General features: G+C 40.6%; 1 protein-coding gene across 6 annotated transcripts in view; it reads right to left on the bottom strand.

Moving 5' to 3' along the window:
• CEP112 (centrosomal protein 112) overlaps window positions 1-19,636 on the bottom strand; it is a 551,576-nt gene that overhangs the window by 20,105 nt on the left and 511,835 nt on the right. The window lies entirely within an intron of this gene.

Genomic DNA, 19,636 nt, shown 5'->3' on the forward strand with positions numbered 1-19,636 from the left:
ATAATTCATATAAAATGTATTATTTTCCTATATCCTTGCTTCTTTTATGATAATTTACAGATTTAGCTTTTCTTTTGTTATATAAACTGCTAGCCACAGATTTTAGTTATGTAAAAGACTACCCATGACAAGAAAGGACATATTGTTATGTATTTATATTCTAGCATAGGCTAAACTGAATAAAAATACTGATAACAGGAAAAAAAAAAGATTGAGGTTGTGATGTAAAATAAACACATGTGAATATTAAAATTTTGGACAGTATTTTGCATATAAGCAGTACCCTTTACTTCCTGATGGAGATGGAAAAGCTGAAACCATATTACAGAGCTCCTATTAATAAATGTGGCCTTGGGAAGTACTCATTTAGAACTTCACAAGACACATGTAGTGCAGATTTTATTCAGCAGCATTCATTCCAGCATTTACTCCAGCATTATTCACCAGTTTTCTGGTAACTGGAATCTACCCCTCTCCCATTCTCTGTCCCACCCAAGGGTCAGGGGTAGAGTATGTGACAGGACCCTAAGGCAATCATCACGTCGCATTATCTGGACCATAACTATTGAGGGCCTGGGAACATGATCCAAGTCCAGGTAACCAAAGTCACTGACAGTCAAAGGATGCAGACTCTCTCATTCACTGGACTTTCCCCATGGATGTCATTCTGGAATTGTGACAACCAACTTGCTATCATGGAGTATGAAGTAAACTGAGGGTTTTGACAATCCAGGGGAAGAATTGAGAAGTGGAGAAAAATAAACTAAGCCCTTTTATCAATCTGTACCTAAAGTTAGCCCTGTCTTTGGATTTTTCAGTTTGGGTTAGATTTTCTGTCACTTGCAACCCAAACAGTCTGAATTGAAACAACACAGAATATGCAAAATATTCACTTACATTTATGTGTATCACATCTGTTAAACCAGGGGTCAACAAACTTCAGCCTGCAGACCAAATTTGGGACACTGCTTGTTTTTGTAAATAAAGTTTTACTGGAACACAGCCATGCTCATTTGTTTACTTATTGTCTGTGATTGCTTTCTCATGACCATGGCAGTATTGAGTAGTCTTGACAGAGACCTTATAGCTCACAAAGCCCTGAAACATTTGTTATCTGGCCCTTTATAGAAAGTTGGCTGACCCCTGTGACTAGACCGAGCTCCACTAGGTAGGGACTGTGTTTGTTTTGCCGACTGCTACGGCCTCAGCATTTAGCATGGTGCCTGGCATATGCTAGCAACTCAATACAATAAATATTTGCTGATGAATGAACGAATCACACAGAGCTTACAACCTTTGGTGTTAAGTCTGTCTTTGTCTCAAAATGACAAGGTCTTCAGAATGTCTAGAGTAAACTCATCACACATGCTTTCCCTAAAGACAAAGAGAAGATTCTGTCATCTCAGTATTGCAGTTCTTAATCAGCACAGTGGCTATTAATAAGTAGGCTGGCTTCAAAGCTGAGAAAGTCGGAGGCAAACACCAGGGCCTACGGGGCTGCTGAGATCAAAGAGGATCTTAGAGATTCACCCCGAAGGAGGGGAGTTGGTTTCATCATGCTCTTTCCTCTTCTGTGTTTCTCCGGTTTACTCACTATCAGACTTTTTATATATGGTTGAGATAGTCAATGACTCATGCCTCTTTTCTTCTAAAACCAAATGCCAGCTCCTTTCTTGCTAGAATATATAATTTTGGTCTCATTTCTAATGTTTTTCTTCTTAATAATAACATTCTTAATATTTTTTCTTTTCTTAGATTGATATATACTATGAATACTCCATTCTTTTAAAGAAGAGCTGGTACAGGTCCTAAAGCAGTTTGAGCAGTATAGCAATTCTATAGGCATGGGATGAGAAAGGCTGAATGTGGAAAGTCTGGACAGGTACATGTTGAAGAACATGAATATATGCAAGACCAAGTTTAAACAAGTTAGAAGGAAGCATCTTCTCTATGTTGCAAGGTACATCCCTGAAAGCGTTTGGGGAAAACCTGGGGGAAGGATAGGGTGTTTTTCACTTCTGTTTACAATGTCTGACTTTCCTCTCAGAAAGAGGGTGACTAGGTCTTTTCGATTGGGGCTAGACTTCCTAAAAAAGGTAGTTTTCATCAACAAAGGACAAAAACCCCAACCAAAGGGTAGGTGGAGAAAGACTCTTGAGGTTTATACTGACTTTGTTAATAAAAGACCCAAGAAAACCTACAGAATAAGGCTGATACTCAGTGAGGCTGATGGGGGTTTTGGAGTCTCCCTGATATTTACAATTTATACACAGAAGTAAGGTTGGAGCACTGGGCACATAGCAAATGCTTAGTAAATATTGTTTTAATGAGTAAAAGGCTGAACAAAGTTGTTGTTGAATAGGTAGGTGGCACCTTGAAATTATGGAAGGTAGTAAAGGTTATGTCAACAAATTTAGATTGAATGTAGTAAAAAATAGAAAAAGCAAAGAAAACCCCACATTATGAACACCTTATATGTGCCAGATACTGTATTAAGCAATTAATGCATAATCTTTTACATACTGTGATGATTCTATTTAATTCTTACATACAATTTGGAAGACAGACATTATCTACTCATTCCATAGAGAAGGAAACAGGTTCACAGTGCGTAACTGCTAGAACCGCGATTGAAACCTGACATCTAACCCTGTACTGTGCCCATTTATTACTGGGAGGTGGAGAAGGGAAGAGGATTGATATGGAAATATTGCGATGAAATCTCAGGAGAGGAGATTCTGGGATTCAGGGGGGCAGCTGGGAGCTGCTGGAGTGATCTAGGAAAGTGAGGAACTCCTAGTCTGATCTGAGGTGATGGCTATGGGAAGGTCATAAAATAGAAGCTGATTAATTACCTGTCTCATAGAATAGAAGCAAGAGATGAGTTATGCGAGAGTATATGCTTCAGCCATGTGCCTAGAAGGGTGATGTTCCTGCAGAGACAAGGCAATGGGTACAGTACAGGGAGTTGGTCTGGGTGTGGGTAGGACACAAGGTATGTTTGGGGGTTTGCATTTACTTAGTTTGAGGAGCAGAGGAGACATTCATGAGGAAATATGTGAGTAGAGCTCAGGAGAAAAGCAGGACTAGAGGCCCAAGAATCACAGGCCAGAAGAAGAAGCTGTAGCCCCGGGAATGGAAGAGCTCTCTGAAGGGGAAAGGGGAAACAGGAATGTCCCAGGAGCCAAGGCTCATCTATAAGGGACTTCCACATTTAGGATGTAGGAGAAGGAAGCAGAAGCAGGGAATGACCAGAAATGGCTCCAGAGATGAGATGAAAGTTAGGAGAGCAGGGAGTAAGGCTTTGGGTTTCACAAAGGAAGGATGGAAAGTAGGTGTTAGGTGCTGCCAAGATCAAGGAAAATAAGCAAGAAGACCAGGCCATTTCAGCTGCAGTGAGCCAAGATCGCGCCACTGCACTCCACCCTGGGTGACAGAGCGAGACTCTGTCTCAAATAAAAAAAAAAAAAAAAAAAAAAAAAAAAAGAAGACCAGGCCATTTCTATCCCCTGCCTTGAATATCACCACCGCATAGGAAATAGAATGGTCTAGATAGCAGATTAATCACGAGGGATTTCGGTGAGCAACAGTGCTACAAATAAGAGGAGTTTAAGAAGAAATTAATTTGTTGATAAACATACAGTTTCCTATTTTAAAGCAAAACTTAAAATAAAAGATCCACATCTAACCTTCAGTTAAATATCATTCAAAATATCTGATTTAGACAGAGAGTTCTGACCTGGTTTGAGGGCATTTTTCAAGAGGCAAGCTACGACTGCTCTTTCTTTTCTGCATATTTAAACTCTTGACAATTATAAATAAGCTAAACCTCTCCCTCAAAGTACCAATTATCTCCTTATGTTTGAGAAGGCATGTCTTGCCAGATATGGTATTCGATACGAAACACAAAATACGAAGACAAAGGCAGCCGTTGTCCCACCGGTGCACCCCGGATTTACTTAGGCAGCTCGAATGAACACTAATGAGGATTTTGTGCCTGAATCTCCCACCTTCCAGCTAAAGGGAACCGAGACCCCACAACCTCACAGCAGAACATTTCTTAACACCATTGTAAACACTGACTCCATTCAGGAGTTGTTCACCTTTACACGGCAGAGAGAAAAGAATTTTTTGTTCAATTAAAACTTAGGGAGTGTGACGTCATCAAAATACTTCCTTTAGGCTTTCTGAAAGAAAAAAACTTATACTTTTTACACAAGAAGTAAAAAGGAGCTTCAGAAATACATAACTGACATATAATAGGCCAGGAAGGGAACAGGAGACATCAGTAACTCCTATGTGGGATAATGGAGGCCTTCATAGACGTGATGAGATTTGACTGGGACATTGAAGAATGAGTAGGAACTTTCAAGATGGATGAGAGGAAGAAAAAACTGCTAGCCGAGGAAAGGGCAGGAAGCATAGAGGTGACTGTGTGCGGCATGCCTAGGGACTGTCACAGGGTAGAGTATGGGTGGAGGTCATGGGGTGGGCAGGGGATAAGTGAGATAGGTGGAGACAAGGTGGTTAGGACTTTGAAGCTTATGCCAAGGTACCTGGGCTTTATTCTGAAGACAATGGAAAAACTAACTCAAGGTTTCTGATTAGAGACTAATATACCTGGATTTCTCCTTCCTTCCTTCCTTCCTTCCTTCCTTCCTTCCTTCCTTCCTTCCTTCCTTCCTTCCTTCCTTCCCTTCCTCCCTCCCTCTCTCCTTCCTTCCTTTCTTTCCTTCTTTCTCTTTTTCTTTTTTCTTTCTCTCCTTCCTTCCTTCCTCCCTCCCTCCCTCCTTCTTTGTCTTTTTTCTTTCTTTCCTTCCTTTTCTTTTTCTTTCTCGTTCCTTCCTCCCTCCCTCCCTCCCTTTCTTCCTTCCTCCCTTCCTTTCTCCCTCCCACCATCCCTCCCTCCTTGTTCCTTTCTCTCTCTCTCTTCTCTCTCTCCTTCCTTCCTTCCTTCCTTCTTCCCTTCTTCTTCTCTTTTTTTCTTCTCGTTTCTTTTTCAGACACGTTCTCACTCTGTTGCCCAGGTTGAACAGCAGTGATGCAACCGCAGCTCACTGCAGCCTCCACCTTCTGGTCTTAGGTGATCCTCCCACCTCAACCTCCCAAGTAGCTGGGACTACAGGCGTGTACCACCATGCCCTGCTAAGTTTTGTATTTTTTTTTGTAGAAACAAGGTTTTTGCCATGTTGCCCAGCCCAGGCTGGGCAATCCACTTGCTTAAGGTGAGCTCAAGCAATCCACCTGCTTTGGCTTCCCCAAGTGCCGCCTGGCCACACCTTGATTTCTATTACAGGAAGAGAACCCTAATGTCACCATCCTGCTTCTATTTTTTACTTCTCCAACTCATTCTCCACACTGTTGCATGTTTCTCTAAAATGCAGATCTGATCATCTCACCCCAACCCCACTCCCATATAAAAACACTTCTGTGATTTATCTGTAGATTAAAGACAACCTCCTTTGCATGGATCATCTAAGAACCTTCTCATATAATCTTAGACTAATTTTCCAGGACCTTGTGCTCCAGTAATGACTTGGCATTTTCCCCAAAAGTCCCATGTCATGCTGTGACTCATGCCTTTGCACATGCTGTTCTGTGCTCCTCTGCGCCCTTCCTTTCCCTGAGCTGGCTAGAGAACCACTCTCCACTCTCACATAGGACCTTCTCCATGACACCCTCCCTCAGCCTTCTAGTCATGGTAACCAACCCCTTCACTAAAATGCCTTGGTATTATGTTCATCTAACAGTTACTGATTGACACTTACGGAGTGTTTTCTATGTATTAGGCACCATATTGTACTCTTTTGCATATATTATATTTCATTTAATCTTCTACGAATGCTACATGGTACTTTTATGGCTGTTTACATAAGAAGAAATAGGCTTATCCACAGTCACACAGCTACTTGGTACCTGAGTCGGGACCTGTACAAGGTCTTCCTTACCCGAGAGCCTCCGCTTGTACTTCATTATCAGATACTACTATAACTATTGATTTGCACACTGCTTTCTCCTATTAGACTGTGGGTTCCCTGACAGTAAGTTCTATGTTGAACCGGAGATCAATGCTATTTCAAAAGTATATAAGATTAAATAATTATTCTTTTGAAGTTTGAGATCATTACATGGACTGTTTTTGCCAATGTAAAGACATTTTTGCTAACCTATTATGTAGGCTGGAGTTTGCATGAAGCAGAACATATCCAACCACGTAGACCTGGGCTCACTTAATCAGCATTACATCTGCTCTAGGTGAGATGGAGAAACAGCAGCCAATTAGTAGTTCACTTTCCATCTTTCAAGAGAGATTGACATCTATTTTTTTTTACATAGCAGATAAACTGGTAATGAATATATATATATATGTATATATATATATGTTTATTTATTTATTAAAAAATTTTTTTTGAGATAGGGTCTCCCTCTGTCACCCAGGCTAGAGTGCAGTGACGCAGTCATGGCTCACTGCAGCCTCAACTTCATGGGCTCAGGTGATCCTCCTATCTTGGCCTCCTGAGTAGCTGGGACCACAGGTGGGCACCACCACACCTGACTAAGTTCTGTATTTTTTGTAGAGACAGGGTTTTGCCATGTTGCCCAGCCTGGTGGTAACGAATATTAACTTGGCTTGGTCCACTTAGACATACATGAAAGTACAATTTCTGTTAGAAACACTTACGTAAGAATATGAAAAAGATAAGTACACTGTTACTGACTTAGACAAAACCAGTGCAACCTTAAGAAACAGTACTGGGAGGGCAATAGTTATGTTAGATTGGGCAAGAGGCTGCATCTTCTAATCTTTTTTTTATGATTATTTTCACTAGTGTGCTCTTTCAGGAATGTCTCTGTGCATTCTTTATAAAACTGTTGCCCAGATCTTTTTTTAAATCACATCAAACCAAAAAAGGTCAAATAAAGAGCAGGAAGATTTTGTTCTTTCCGTTGAAGGCATTTCTTTAATATTAAAAATGTACTGAAATGTAGAAATCATATTCTCATGATGTCTGAAAAGAATTCATGGTAAAGAGTAAAAAGACAAAGAAAAAAACTCTCAACAATCACTGGTGGTTGAGGGCCGCGGGATCCTCATTGGGCCAGCTTTTTCCTTTACTTCAAATGGCAGAAAAAATTCACGATTCAAAATTAGAAAAAAAATCCTAAATGTGTGTGGATATTACGATGAATGCCACTCTTCATGTTTATTGGCCCACATGGTAAAACACATTATGGTGAAAATTCCAACTTCATTTATAAGTGAAAACAAACAGAAAGGGCATCTTTTCTTATTCAAGTAGAGTTCTAGAGGGTGTGTTTTTGCTTTATTTCCAACCATAAGAGGCTCCTATCTGAAGGATCTTTCTGTGTAGCTTGAGTGCCCAAGTTGGCAACTTAGGTCTCTATAGCAATTTCATTCCCTCTCTTTATCTTGCACATGTATTTAAAACTGATGTTGGCAGCAGAAAGGCTAAGATTTTAGGGACAAGGATACTATTTTATCTTGTATGATGTTAACTTTTTTTCATCCAGGTTTGAGAAAACTCTTTTTTTCTCTCTCATTTTGATGAGCTGAATTAATCTTGCTTCTTTATGTCCTTAGGAAGCTTTAAAACTAAGATAGGTGAAACCAAGTCCCTGTACTAAAGGTGGCTTATGTGATCTTTGTCATATCCAGTAATCTTCTGTGATCTTTGTCATATCCAGTAATCTTGGAAATAAAATGGTTGTTGTATTGTAAACTTAGGTTAATATATACTTTAAATGTCCCTTACGGCAAAGTAGATGTTTGATGCAATGAGAACTTTCAGAAGACTTGTCTGAGATTTTTTTATTTAGTCTACACATGGTATAGCTCAACTTAGTTTGTGGATCACATATGGCAACCATAGGAAGTCTGAGAGAAAAAGGGGGGTGGCCAGTAGAAGGTAGGAGCTCCCTATATTTCTTAAAACTATTCTGAGCCAATTGGATGTTAGAGACTGGTGGGTAGTTAGGTGAGAAAGTGCTAGGATGGTGTAGCTGCCTAGGAAACCCAGCCCGCAACCCAGCACAGAATTAGACATCTGCATTTTATGCCAGCTTCCTCCTTTGCCTCCCTGATCAATGCTGAATGCCTGAGAGTTGACCAGAAGTAGCCTCTGTTCTGTGCAGAACACAAAGGAAGAATCAAACCCTGTCTTCAAGGAAGTAACAGTTTTGGGGGGAAGCAAAATTAACCTATAAACATTATACAAGGCCGAGGTGGGCAGATCACGAGGTCAGGAGATTGGGACCATCTTGGCTAACACGGTGAAACCCCGTTTCTACTAAAAATACAAAAACTCAGCCGGGCGTGGTGGCGGGCGCCTGTAGTCCCAGCTTCTCGGCAGGCTGAGGCAGGAGAATGGCCTGAACCCGGGAGGCGGAGCTTGCAGTGAGCCGAGATCGCGCCACTGCACTCCAGCCTGGGCGACAGAGCAAGACTCTGTCTCAAAAAAAATAAATAAATAAAAAATAAAATAAACATTATACATCCAGCTATAGGGAAACTCAGTATAAGTATAATAGACATTTGGGGAAAGAAAAAGATCTTTGGCCCATGGCATTGCTTGGGAAGGTCTGTGGGAGGTGAGTCTTGAGCTGTGCTCCCAAAGCTGAGTAGCAGCTGGACAGGCAGAAGTTTGGCAAAAGGAAATTTCAGGTGAAGGAAAAAGCATGAGCCAAGGCGAAAATGAGTGTGGCTGGTGTGAGAGCTGAGCAGCCACACTTGGCTGAGGGCTTGACAGGAGATGCTGGGGAGTGCTTAGAAATAATATTGGACAGTCCATTAATTAAGTTTTAAGAGAACTTAAAAGTCTGGCAGAGAGATCCAATAAGTGAGTGTGAGGCAGTTGTTTTTCCGAGCAGGGGAATAACATGATGACAATGGTATTTTAGGAAGATTGCCCAGATGTGACGCAGCTAGGAAGAGACCATTTTGTCCAAATCCAAGGTGATTAAGAGTCAAACAAAGATGTCCATGGGGAGAATCGAGAAGATGAATGGAACTAAAGTGACATTTTGGAGGTAGAAATAACATGACTTGGTGATGAAATAGTTATAAAGATGTGACCGATGCAGCAGGTAGAGCCCAAGACAATGAATGCCAAGGTTTCCAGCAGTCTTCCTCTCAATCCTGATAACACCATCAAGGACTCAGCATCCCCACTGAACTATCTTTCCTGGTTTCCACTTGTCTTAGTCAGCTCAGGCTGCTATAACAAAACACTGTGGATTGGGTGGCTTAGACAACATTTATTCCTCATAGTTCTAGAGGCTGGGAAATCCAAGATTAGGGTACCAGCATGGTCTAGTTTAGGTGAGGGCTCTCCTCCTGACTTGCAGATGGCTGCCTCCTTACTGTATCCTCACATGGCAGAGAGAGTGCAATATTTCTCTTATGTCTCTTTTTCTAAGGGCATTAATCTCACCATGAAAGCCCTACTCTCGTGACCTAATTACCTTCCAAAGGCCCCATCTCCAATACCATCACACTGGTGCTTAGAGCTTCAATATTTTGGCAGGGTGAGAGGCATTAACATTCAGCCCATAACACCACCTCAATTTTAACACCTTTTATTTCAACACCATAGATTTTTTTTTCACCCCCACTTTGCTGTGTCACTGGCCTCCTTTCCATTGGCAAGCCTAGCCCTACACCAAACTGCTGAGACAATGCAGGTCAGGACAGGAGGTACATTAAGAGCCTCAGTCCATCAGCTGGAGACAACTGAATTCTTCTTGCTATTGCAGACCCAGTATCAGGGGCCTCAGGACCAACCCAAGGGTGTGCTTCATTAACCCAGTTCATATGCATGGGCTTCTGCCATTCCCTCCTGCCTACTGCTCTAGGTCTCTGCTAGAATTGGCGCACAGGGCAGATGAAAGACGAGCCTAGGACACTGCGCGAGGTTCTGTGGAACAGAACTTTCTCTTTTCTTCTGATACAAGCCTGGAAACACAGGCTCAGGAACTGATAGCAGGTATCTTGCAACCATGAAAAGGACAATTTGTGGAGAATGGAGCCAACAATAAGGGAACAGTTAAAAAATGGAGAGAGAATAATTGGCTTTTGGTCACATAATTTAAGCTATTGGATTAAGCCTCCCCCGAAGCCAATGCTACTTTCTCAGTTTACCTGAAGCAACATATTCTTACTGGTTAAACCATCTGTTCTTCAACCAGCTATTTCTAATAAATTATTTGACTGGGGCTGAGACTCCCTGCCAAGGACCTAGACTTTGTACCCTATGAGCTGGTCCCAGCAGTCCCCCAGCAAGGTAGTGAGGGCCACTCAGTTTAAACTCTGCCACACCCTACTGGCTGGACTGGATTGCTTTGGGTACTGACACCTGCCCCAGCTCTCAAACCAACTTCCATATCTCCAAATACCTTGCCTACCTCACTGTTCATCTGCATTTCAACTCTGATCACTAAAAAGTTGCCTACTTTCTGAATTAATGAGTTAGTTTCCTCGTGTAGTCTCTTGGTGACTTAACCTACAATTTATACACAAAATCTTATGTTGCCAGGTTTTTTGGGCCAAACCTGAACTCTGGGAGCTCCCTGACACCTGCATGCTTTATCCCCAGGCTATCTTCTGTTGCTACAGAAAGTAAACAACAATAATAAAACACACTCATGCTGTTTCAATAGGGTCATCTACAAATTCATGCTATTTAACCTCAAAGGACCTTCTCCATTGCTGGTCAACCTTTAACTGATCTCTATTTTACACAGTGTGGGGGCCTTTTTCATACAATGTCTATCTCATGGGACACCCACATACTTGGTAGCCAACATTACTGATGATCTACATGATGATCAACATGCTGATGACTGACCCTGGTGTAATTTAGGGTTCATTAGTCCCTTGTGCTGGGTGAAGCCTTTGGTAATACTTAGGGAGCACCAGAGAAAATAACTTTACACAAAGACAAAGAGTTTAGTTATTTGCTGTATGTCTTAATTGATGCAAGCCATCAAAGTAGGAATTGCAGAGAACAAGGTATAAATCAATAAAATAAGTAAATGGAAGTGATTAAAGGACAGAGCCACTTTAAAGCAAGTGTTGCTCAATTTCCTGAAAACATAACCAAATTGCTTTGCAAAAGAAATCATAATGGTTTGCTTTTAATTTTTCCTAAAGAGCACTAATAACAAATAATGGAAAGTTCAATTGATAATTAAAGAAAAAAAACACTTCACTTTTGAGCATTCATAAGTGAGGCAGTATTCTTTTCAAATTATTATACTCTGGCAAGGCATACTCAAGGTACTTGGTTCCTTTGTACTCTTGCCCTCTGTATTTCAGGTTTTATATGAATGAAACACAATGAGTAATTCCTTCTCTTTGGATCCTTCAGGATATTATTTAAACACTGGCATCTGCTCTAAGGGAAACTTCATGCTAAGTCAGAGGAGTATTTGAAAAATAGTTTACATCTGGTTTTGTACTACCCATCCCTGGAAGTATGCAGGGAGGGTGGAGGAAATGAGCACATTGCTGGCTCTCTGGGCTGTGGTGCTGGTGGGGTTAGGTCTTTTGGTGTAATGCATACCACAGCATTCCCTTTTATAAAGTGAGGGATTAGTGCCACCTTCTTTGTAGCAATGTCGTGACCTCTATAATGCTTCTTAAATTGAGGACAATGATGGACCCACCAAGCCTTAACACATGATTTAAATCTGATCTGACAGTACTTAAACCCAGAACTCCAGAAGGCTAATGGTTGAACAAGCTTCAGAGAATGTCCAGGGAACCAAATGTAGAAGCCCGATGAATTACGGAGGAATCACAACTCCAGGGCAATGGAGGGGGGAGTAAAATGACATATTCTGAGTTGTTATCTTTTATAGGATTGACTAAAACTGTGGTCCCACTATAATGTGCTAGAAAGCAAAAAAAATATATTATTTTCACTCGTACATCTATAATTTAAGAAGGATATGAGTTTTAACAACATTTGTACTCTTACACACACAAACACACAAAACCTATCGAGAGGAATCTCTCATACAGGCTAAAAATTAGAAGCAATAATATTTTAAGGTGGTCATTAATTTTAGGTACAGGTATATAGTATTTTAAATTTCTCACATTTAGACAAACTTAGAAACCTGATTAAAATCAGTTTGTGGTATTTGTATACTGAGGATAAATGTAAATTGTAGAACCATGAAGAGCAAAACACTCAATAATGAGTCACAGCAGGACCCATGGAAGCTCACCTAGCAGTGACGTCTGACCTGCAGCAGCCACTGTGCTCAGAGGGAGGCCAATGCCTGCGCCACTCCCTTGTGCACTTTTTTTTTTTTTTTTTTGAGACTGAGTCTCGCTGTGTCACCCAGGATGGAGTGCAGTGGCGCGGTCTCCACTCACTGCAACCTCGGCCTCCCAGGTTCAAGTGATTCTCCTGGTTCAGCCTCCCAAGTAGCTGGGATTACAAGTGCCCACCACCATGCCTGGATAATTTTTCTATTTTTAGTAGAGATGGTTTTCACCATGTTGGCCAGGCTGGTCTCGAACTCCTGACCTCAAGTGATCTGCCCGCCTCAGCCTCTCAAAGTGCTGGGATTCCAGGCATGAGCCACTGTGCCCGGCCTCCTTGGGCACTATTCTTAGGGGACCTACTCCATTTCAATAAACTACAAGTTGGTGACAGGGCCAATGTTTATTTTGTTTTTGGCTTGTAAACAATCCACACATCGAAAACATCTTTGCCCTGCTCCTTCACTAACCCTCAGGGCCCTCCAGGTATGCCGAGCTGTTCAATATACACGTTAAGCCTTTGGCATTAAGTCAGGAACTTTCTACCCACATCCAAGAGACCTTATTACCCCTGTGACTTGTATTTCTGCATTTTTCTTTTCCTAACTCAGATCCCCCACCTGGAAGATCTTCTGTTTGTAGTTAAGCACTAAAAGTCTATATAATTCATAACCGCAAGGGCAGAGAAGGCAGAGAAAACTCTAAAACCACCTGCCTGTATGTGGCTTTCGGGAAGCAACATTCCTGTGATCACACAAGCTGAAAAGGAATAAAAGTGCTCTCTGACAACAGCATCAAGTTAGAGGTACTTTCCCTTCTTTCCTGGGATGGAACAAGAAGTGTTTCCTTTCTTTTCCATGTTTGTTAGAATTTGGATGGTTTCTATTCTTTCAACTCAGTGTTACTGATTGGCTGGAAGAGTTCGTGCCACCCTTTTAGCCAAAGTCACTTTTGAACAGGCTGTTTTCGACTGCCAGGCAAGCACCATACAAAATTGGCAAGAGATGCTTTTCTTTGGTTCCTTTGGCTTCTCCTTTGTCTCTCCATCACTCCACTTACAGAATCTTGCCCTCCCCATCTAATGCCCCACATTGTCACATTTTCTCCCCATTTTCTCCTAGCAAACTTTCTTTTGGTAAAATCTCTAATGTGTGACAATTTCAACGGGTAACTTGCATTAGAAAGCCTCTGATTGTCAGGTAAAGTTCTAGTCCCTAATACCTGAATTTTTTTGGCCCTCCTCAGTTCAGTTTTCAGCAGGTGGGCAGGGGAAGCATTTTGGGAGAGGGGCAGCTGGCCTTTCTCTCCTCACTGAAATCACACTACCAGTATGACTTCGCCTGGTGTTAAGATTGATTCTTTTACTACTGCCTATTACTGACTCATTTCTCTTTCCTTTTGAAAATACGTTATGACATCGAGCCCCAAATTCAAGTATAAAACTAGACTTGGTGGCAAGAAATTATCTTCTAAGGAATAGTTTTAGACTTTAGAGTCTGATGAGCCAGATTGAGATGCATGTGTTACCACAGGGTTATAAACATAGGGTTGGAGTTTGAAAAAGAGTATGTATAGCCTGGCGATAACAATTTGAGAATCACCACAATAAATGAGACCTGAAGACAATGGGGATAGATGATATCATTGAGGGAGAGAGAATGTATAGCTGGGAAAGAAGTAGGGAATAGATACCAGAAAACAGAGATTATTTACTATACGGGGAAGGCCAAAAATCAGAAGTCAATAGAAGAGATTGAGAAGCTGCGGTCTAAAAAAGAAGAAAAGGCCGGGCACAGTGGCTCATGCCTGTAATCCCAGCACTTTGGGGGGCCGAGGCAGGTGGATCATGAGGTCAGGAGATCGAGACCATCCTGGCTAACACAGTGAAACCCTGTCTCTATTAAAAATACAAAAAATTATCTAGGCGTGGTGGGGGGCACCTGTAGTCCCAGCTACTCAGGAGGCTGAGGCAGGAGAATGGTGTGAACCCGGGAGGCAGAGGTTGCAGTGAGCCGAGATCATGCCACTGCACTCCAGCCTGGGTGACAGAGCGAGACTCCATCTCAAAAAAAAAAAAAAAAAAAAAAGGAGAAGAAAAATAGGATTATGCTGGGGTAAGAAGTCAATGCAGATTAACCTTAGGAATCTCTTCTACTTGGCTATGAGCGCCTTCAGGAAAAAGACTCTCTTATTTACCTTACAGTCCAAGGCTAATGGCTCCTGGCACATAGTAGGTGCGGAATAAATGTTTGCTGAATAAGTGCCTTCTCTTTTTAAAAATAACCTGTTTGTCCCTTCAGTGGGGCATATGTTCTTTGAGGTTTTTTTGTTGTTGTTGTTTTAATTGATGCTTAAAAGAAGGTCTGAAACTTTTGTGTGCTGTTATTTTCAAAATATCCTCTAATTATACCCTAATAGTTATATAGGTATCATAGCTAGAATTTCCCAACAGGCAGAATTTCAACTCACTGTTTGGGTCCTGTTACCTTCTGTATATTTTTATAACTCAGTTGTAACTAAAAAAAAAAAAACCCTCATAATTGAAATTCTCAAGAACTTTTCTATTTACTGGCAGTATATTAATATACACAAATGCAAACACATTTATTATTCTTTGTCCCCTATTTAAAAACTGAATACCAGCAAGTGTCAACTTTTAAAACCCATTATGCATTCTTCAGGCTTCACCTTAACCCCACCTTCCTCCAGACTTAGAAGCTCCAAAATATCACGGCTCACAAAGAAATAGAGCCTGCAACAATTAACCAACTTAATTTTCACAGATGCTACCATCAATCAATACATATTACATATTAATTTTCACATAGGCTACAGTTTTTCACGAGCTCCACTAAAAAGGTCAGTATACACCGAACCAAAAATTTAGCAGTTTTAAGGACTAATGAAAACTAAGTAGATACTACTTCAGAATTACGAATCTGACTGTCAGCCAACTCAGGGTCCAAAATCTTATGGAAGGTACTACTCCTGTATTTACTGATCATGCAGTTGAATGCCTGTTTTGTACAAAGCACTGTGGTAGTGGGGGGGTGGGGGCGGACCAAGATTAAGCTCAATACAGATAACTGGGGAATCAACCCACACTACAGTCGTTGAAAAAATAACCCATTAGTATAAAGAAATGTATCAAAACAACATAATAGATTATATAAAAAATATAAATATCTAAATATCCACTACTATTTCTAAAAGGAAACATATTTCTCAGATGTCTGTTGGGGTTGTTTGGCTGACAAGGGGGTGGGTAAAACAAATAGAATGCAGCTGGTGGAAAGAGAAGGACTACAAGCAGGTGGCAAAAGGGAAAACAGTAGTCACTGGGGGTCAGGAATCTGAAGGTCATACCACAGGGTGACATCACAGAAAAGAGAGCCCTGACTATACTTTCAGAGCTCCCGAAGGGGAAATTGGGAGGCAGCATCAATAAGGGGAGAAGCACCCCCATATACGGGGAATGCTACATCTCAGAAAAGAGGATCTTGCACTGTGTCTAAGGGAGCCCATGATGAGTGTAAGAGAAAAGGGTCAAAAAGTCTCTTTGTGACTGATGTAAGGACAAGAAGAATGGTGTTTCCATCCCGCATATGCAAGAGGACTTGGAGGCTTTCTGTCTCTCACTGGTACAAACTCCCTGAACCAACTGGAGATAAACTCTGTTCATCTTCTATGTGCTGAAAGTTGACTGTGGAACAAACAGACATACTATATACACCAATACACAACATATATATATGTGTGTGTGTATGTGTATGTATATATATAGTATGTATGTGTGTATGTATATATATAGTATGTGTATGTATATTTATAGTACTTGTGTGTGTATGTGTATATATTTATTACATATGTTATGTGTGTGTGTATTCCTACTATAATATATTCACTGCCCTCAGAGGAGCCTTAGTCTAGTGGAAATGACAAAATATATCCACAAGTAATTAGAGTGAAGGTGATGTGTCTGAAATCAACAAAAGGTAGCTATTAGAAATCCTCAGGAAGCAAACTCTTTCAGTGAAACTTAGGCATTCTCATTAAAGATAAGAAAAAAACAAGGACACATACTATCACTGGTACTACTTGATATGGAACTGGAGGCCTCACCTGTGCGATATGACAAACATTAATAAATAAGGATGAAATATAGGAAGGAAGATACAAACATTATATCTGTTTAGGAATGATACAACTGCCTACTTAGAAAATTTAAGAAATCAACGGAAAGATCATTAGAAGTAATGTTGGTAAGGGCTCTGGTGAGACAACTGTAATACTCCTAAATACCAGAATTATCCATTTAGAAAAAACAAGGGAAATCCATGAAAGGAAAATATACCATAATATATTTGGGAACAAGTTTAATAAGAAATGTACAACACTTCCATCCATATTAGGATAGATTTCAGTTGTAATGAAAAAGCTAATGAAATGCAAAGAGATGTAAAGTTCCTGAATGGGAAGACTCAATATTGCAAAGATGTCAATTGTCCTGAGACTAATTCGTAAATTCAATACAGTCCCCATAAGACAATCAGTGGGATTAAAAAAAAGTGAACTCTACAATCTTAGCCCAAGATTCATGTGAAGGAGAAAATGCTTAAGAATAACTAAGACAATGCTTTAAAAAGATGATGATAAGAGTCTTCTCTGTATAGATGATATTTACTACATATTAGTACTCTTCAGAAAGGTTTTACTTGTAATACCTGATTGAATCCTCACAACAAATTCATAAGATGAGTACCACTATTAATGCATTTTCAAGATAGGGAAACTGAGGCAAATCAAGCAAGTAACTTGCTTAAGGTTCCATAGCAAGTAAGTGGAAGTGGCAGAGCTGGGATGTGAAGCCAGGCACTGTGGCTCTGGAGCTCATGCTCTTAAGTACCATAACAGATGGCTCATATTGGCACAGGAAATCGATAAATGGGAAAGAAGAGAAAATCCCAGATCCACACGCATATCAAAAATTTGATTTTTGAAAATGATGGCATTTCCAAAAAATGGAAGAAATATATCTCAGTCAATACATGGTATTAGTATTAATAACTGGCTACCTATTTGGAAAGGAAACTTGTAAGATTCCTGTATTAGTTTTCTATCATTGCTGTAACAAATTACCCAAAGTTAGCAGCTTAAAACAACACAGATTTATTCCCTCACAGTTTTGTAGGTCAGAAGTTTGAGGGAGCTCAGCTGGATCCTCAGCTCTGGGTATCACAAGGTCAAAATCAAGGTGTCAGCTAGCCTGGGCTCTTATCTGGAGGATCTGGGGGAGAATTCACTTCTAAGCTCATTTGGGTTGTTGGCAGAATTCACTTCCTTGGCACTACAGGGCTGAGGTTCCCATTTCCTGGCTGGCTGTGAGCTGGGCATCCCTCTCATCTCCTTGCAACTGCTATTCCTCATCATGTTGTCCTCTTCCTCTTCAAAGTGGCAATGGTGCAATGGTTCTTAGGCTTCAAATCTCTCTAGCACCTCCCCGCCCCTTTTTGCCACATTTGCCATGTTCTCCTGCCCCCAGCTGCAGAAAGTTCTCAGCCCTTAGTGGTCATGTGTCTGGATCGGCCCCACCACTTGGCTAATCTGGGATCATCTCCCTTTTTTAAGGTTACTCATTAGTAACCTTGATTATATCTGCAAAGTCTCTTGCAATGCAATGTGCATAGTCACAGATGCCAGGGACTGGAGTATGGACCTCCTTCAGGGGCCATTCTGTCTACCCCAATCCTTCTCTCACATAATATATCTCACATAACATAATAAATTTGAGGTAGATTAAAGAGTTAAATGTATGAAACGAAACTCTCAAAAGTATAAGAAAAGAGAATATATTTCATAATCTAGGTTAGAGAGTACCTTCCTAAGCAAGCTTGGAAACCATAGGGAAAAAGAAGATAATCTTCTCAAAAAATTAAAATATTGAATAAAAAATTAAAATATTGAATAAAAAATTAAAAGATAAGCAATTCTGAATTCTGAGAAAGTATTTGCAACTTACCTAACTAACAAATAATTAACATACAGACTATGCAAAAAATAAACTTCTTTTTTTGGAGTTGGAGTATCACTCCATCACCCAGGCTGGAGTGCAGTGGCGCAATCTCGGCTCACTGCAACCTTCGCCTCCTGGGTTCAAGCCATTCTCCTGCCTCAGTCTCCCGAGTAGCTGGGATTACAGGCGTGCGCCACCACGCCCAGCTAATTTTCATATTTTTAGTAGAGACAGGGTTTCACCATGTTAGCCAGGCTGGTCTCCTGACCTCAGGCAATCTGCTTACCTCAGCCTCCCAAAGTGCTGGGATTACAGATGTGAGCCACCGTGCCCGGCCAAAAAATAAACTTCTATAGATCAAATTAGAAAAACAAATCAATAGAAACAATTAGCAATAAATGTGATCAGGCAATCATGGACATGAAAATGCTTTCCACTCTTAGTAATGAATGTTTCGATAATCCATTCCCGGGTCTGTTTCAAAATGTTAGGCAAGGCAGGGAAGAATTATGGGGTCAAGATCCTGGAGATGACATAAAGCAGGAGAATTTGTAAAGCTGGCATGTGGGGACATTTTTACATGGTGGCCTTTGCCAATTCTAGAGTGGTTGGTGAGAGGCTGAGAAGCTGAACAAATCTTTCTTTTAATAGTTTCACATAAAAAAAATCCAGAGAGACAAAAATTGCAGTCCAGGGCTCACTAAGGGGGAGTGTCTGATAAAATCCCTATACTGTGGGTGGATTCCAAAGGTCTACACTCTAGGAGTAGGAGTGAATTGGAAATAAACCAGCTCTCTCCAGAACTGAAGTTTAGCTTCAAGTCATCTCAATCTCTGAAAATAAATTAAGGCTATTCGAGATTACAAGTGCCACTACCCGTCTATCTAGAAACAAATGTAAGTTCTCTGGAGGAAATTAACATCATCCTAGGTCTTAAAATTGTTTCTATAAATTTTCATGTAAAATATCTGGCACTCAATTAAAAATAGCCAGACTCACAAGAAGCAAGACAACATGCCAAGAAAAACAAAAGACAATGAAACAAGATCCTTGTGAGCTCCATATCACGGTTACAAGACTTAGACTTTATACGAACCAAGACATAGGGCCAACAGAATAAGAAAAATGATTGTGAATTTTGATATAGAATAAGTAATTTAAAAAGAACTAAGTAGAAAGTCTAGCTCTGGAGAATATAATAAGCAAAATTAAGAATGAGTTTAACAGTAGGTTAGACACAGCTAAGGAGGGAATTAGTGAGCTAGAGATTGGATAAAAATAAAATATCCAGAATAAATACAGACATAGGAAACAGGGCTAGAAGGCCTAAT

This window comes from Symphalangus syndactylus, chromosome 20, assembly GCF_028878055.3.
Source record: "Symphalangus syndactylus isolate Jambi chromosome 20, NHGRI_mSymSyn1-v2.1_pri, whole genome shotgun sequence".
In the NCBI taxonomy this organism is placed as follows: Eukaryota; Metazoa; Chordata; class Mammalia; order Primates; family Hylobatidae; genus Symphalangus; species Symphalangus syndactylus.